Genomic DNA, 3528 nt, shown 5'->3' with positions numbered 1-3528 from the left:
GTGCTTTTTTGGCACTGCTCTAGGTACTTTAGGTTAGGTCTTCGATGTCCTGGTGAATTAGTACCCAAGAAGAAATGGTCTCAGATTAAGTCACTTGCTTAAGTTTGCACAATCAGTTGGTGCTGGAGTTAGATTTTGAAACCAGGCCAACACCACTGTCCTTCCTGTGTTCACCTTTTCACAGTTCTCAGGAGGGCCTGGGGTAATGAACAAGTACCAGAGACAGCAGAAAGAGTCTGGAGTGGTTGTGTGACCATTTGACCCAACCTTGGCACCTTCTAACAAAGAGTAACACCCTCGAAGTATACTTCATTTACTACTGTTTTTGCTTTATATCACCCCTCACCATCTCGCGCAGAAGCAAGCAAAAGGAAGCAATGGGGCATCTGATTGGTCTGGGAGCTCCAGATAGCCAGCAGGTACTTGAAGGCTGCAAGCCAGCTTGAGAGCAGTGGCTGGAACTGGAAGGGGTGTGCACACTACCAATAGCAAGTGAGCAAGAGGGACCCACAAGAAACTGAAGGTTATTACAGTGCTACAGTTGGCTCTAAGAAATTCCCTTGTCCCACTCTAAGAAACTAGGGCCTTTTTTTTTTTTTTTTTTTTTTTAACTTTTAAAGGAAACAATTCATTTGCTAGAAAAACCTAAAAAAAAAAAAAAAGATTATATACAAAATGGTTATCTGAATGTGGATTCTGTACTGCAGCAAAAGCAGCCCAGCTCTGGAACTCTATTCAGCTTCCTCAGTTATCAGGTACATCATGCCACTGATGAAGGTGAAGGCAAAGGCCACCCACGGCAGGATGTAGGAGTAGCCATAGCTGCCTTCTTTGGTCAGGCAATAGAATTCCGTGTTTTTATCGCGCCCGTGTGTATAAATGGAGGCTGCAATCATGAGGCACAGATACGACATTAGCTGGATGATGAAAGTTAGGACAAACTTCTCTCCCTGCTCAGGTGGAAGATGAAGAAGGCGATGCAGCAGAGAACGGTGGAGGATCATGGTGGCCTGGATCACCTGTAGCGTGGAGTACTCTTTTTTTTTTTTTTTTTTTTTTTGAGATGAGTTTCACTCCTGTTGCCCCAGGCTGGAGTGCAATGGCGTGATCTTGGCTCAGGCAACCTCTGCTTCTCAGGTTCAAACGATTCTCCTGCCTCAGCCTCCCGAGTAACTGGGATTACAGGCGTGTGCCCCTACGCCCAGCTAATTTTGTATTTTTAGTAGAGACGGGGTTTCTCCATATTGGTGAGGCTGGTCTCACACTCCCGACCTCAGGTAAACCGCCCGCCTTGGCCTCCCAAAGTGCTGGGATTACAAGGCATGAGCCACCGCGCCCGGCCGCGGAGTGGGGTACTCTTTTTTTTAATTTTTTCTTTTTTTGAGACGGTGTCTCGCTCTGTCGCCAGGCTGGAGTGCTGTGGCGCGGTCTCGGCTCAATGCAACCTCCGAATCCCAGGTTCAAGCGATTCTCCTGCCTCAAGCCTCCTGAGTAGCTGGGATTACACGCACGTGCCACCACGCCCGGCTAATTTTTGTATTTTTAGTAGAGACGGGGTTTCACCATGTTGGCCAGAATGGTCTGGATATCCTGACGTCGTGATCCGCCCGCCTCGGCCTCCCAAAGTGCTGGGATTACAGGCGTGAGCCACCGCGCCCGGCCTGTGGAGTACTCTTCAAAGCTGTCACTGATTACTGTACAGTTCGTGCTGTTGATACCTATTCTCCAGACATCGGCAAAAAACTCATCTCCCACCCACCAGGCATTGTCGATGGTGGCGATGAACAGCAAGGCCGCAGAGATGATGTGCAAGGCGACGATGAAAGCAAGAAGCACCAACATTTTCATAGGGCAGGGCGAGGCGAGGGGTCACGTTTAAAGCTCAGAGCGGGGTGTGGCGGCGCTGGCGGCTGCGCAGGCTGCCGGACCGACGCACCGGCTGGGGCGCGAGGCGAGGCCAGCGGGCTGTTTTGAAGCTCCGGGCTGGGACTGAGCGCCCTCCCTCCTCTGAAACCAGGGCTTCTTGAAATGGCAGATTCCAAGTTTGTGTCAGGAAAGGTGTAAAATGGCCCTGAAATACCTGATTACATTAGATCTCAAAATCAGAATCTAGGGATGTTATCAAGATGGCTTGGGAGTCAACTCTGGCTAAAGATGGGACAGTTTGAACCCATTGGATATGTGTAAATCCATGAGTTCATGATACCAAACACACACATGCACACACCCCTAACTGGTCACTACTGGAGAATGCCAGGGAAATGGCTCTCCCCTCCCCTACAACTCTTCTCTAGTGGTAAGTAAAAGAATCAATAATTAATCCTGCCTTCCTTATATGAACTGTACCACTGGGTAGCTGAATAGTCAACAAGATGAAGTTTCTCTGTAGAGAAGTATTCAAAAAAAAAAAAAAAAAAAAAAAGAAGAAGAAGAAGAGGTGATAGAATCTTATCATCCCACAACCTCTGATGAATCCGTGGATCTAGGCAATGGTCAATGGCTACTAACGTCACAGAAAGATCCAACGAAACAGACATTTATGTTCCTTCTGACCAAGAGCACCATGCTTATGAGGAGGCCATGCCCGATCAAAAGATCCGATCTGTAGTCTCGAGCCAACTGCCAATTTATAGGAAAAATGAGGACAGAACATGTTAAACTAAATCAATCAACAAAATCCAGACTGTAAATTTTACAGGACAATTGCTTCAGCCTCTTCAACAATTCAATTTCAATAGGTAGAGAGAGAAAAGCAGGCAAAGCTAAACTATAATGTGTTCAGGAAAGAACAGGGTAATATACTAAAGTAAATTAAGAAAATGATTATCCTAGAAGTCAGGATACAAATATTATTATTATTATTATTATTATTTTGAGACACAGTCTTGCTCTGTCACCCAGGCTGGAGTGCAATGGCGTGATCTCAGCTCGCTGCCTGCAACTTCTGCCTCCCAGGTTCAAGTGATTCTTGTGCCTTAGCCTCCCAAGTAGCTGGGATTACAGGCACCCACCACCACGCCTGCCTAATTTTTATATTTTTAGCAGAGACGGGGTTTCACCATGTTGCCCAGACTGCTCTCGAACTCCTGACCTCAGGTAATCCACCCCCCACTCAGCCTCCCAAAGTGCTGGGATTACAGGCATGAGCCCCTGTGCCTGGCCAGGAAGGGATATTCTTAGCAGAGAAAGAGGATGTTATGACTGGTGGGAGAGCATACAGAGGGTTCCTAGGATGGCAAAATCTTATCTTTTCACATGGATATTGGTTGCAAGGGGGTTTGCCTTATAACAATTCATTAATCTACCCATTTGTTTTATGTAAGTTTTAAAATTTGTATTATAAGGGCTGGGCGTGGTGGCTCACGCCTGTAATCCCAGCACTTTGGGAGGCTGAGGTGGGAGGACTGCCTGAGCTCAGGAGTTCAAGACCAGCCTGGGCAACATGACGAAAATCTGTCTCTACAAAAAATAACAAAAATTAGCCAGGCATGGTGGTGTGCACCTGTAGTCTCAGCTACCTGGGAGACT

The 3528-nt window shown here is 47.1% G+C and overlaps 1 pseudogene across 1 annotated transcript; it reads right to left on the bottom strand.

The window, feature by feature from the left end:
- Positions 1 to 591: 591 nt before the first annotated feature.
- Positions 592 to 2420, bottom strand: LOC114671754 (epithelial membrane protein 2-like; annotated as a pseudogene). Its single transcript, XR_013402957.1, has 3 exons — positions 1673 to 2420; position 1357; positions 592 to 1034 (listed from the first exon to the last, which is right to left on the bottom strand). The product of XR_013402957.1 is annotated as an epithelial membrane protein 2-like (transcript).
- Positions 2421 to 3528: the final 1108 nt, after the last annotated feature.

Source organism: Macaca mulatta, chromosome 13 (genome assembly GCF_049350105.2).
Source record: "Macaca mulatta isolate MMU2019108-1 chromosome 13, T2T-MMU8v2.0, whole genome shotgun sequence".
In the NCBI taxonomy this organism is placed as follows: Eukaryota; Metazoa; Chordata; class Mammalia; order Primates; family Cercopithecidae; genus Macaca; species Macaca mulatta.
This window is presented reverse-complemented; position numbering and strand designations above follow the sequence as displayed.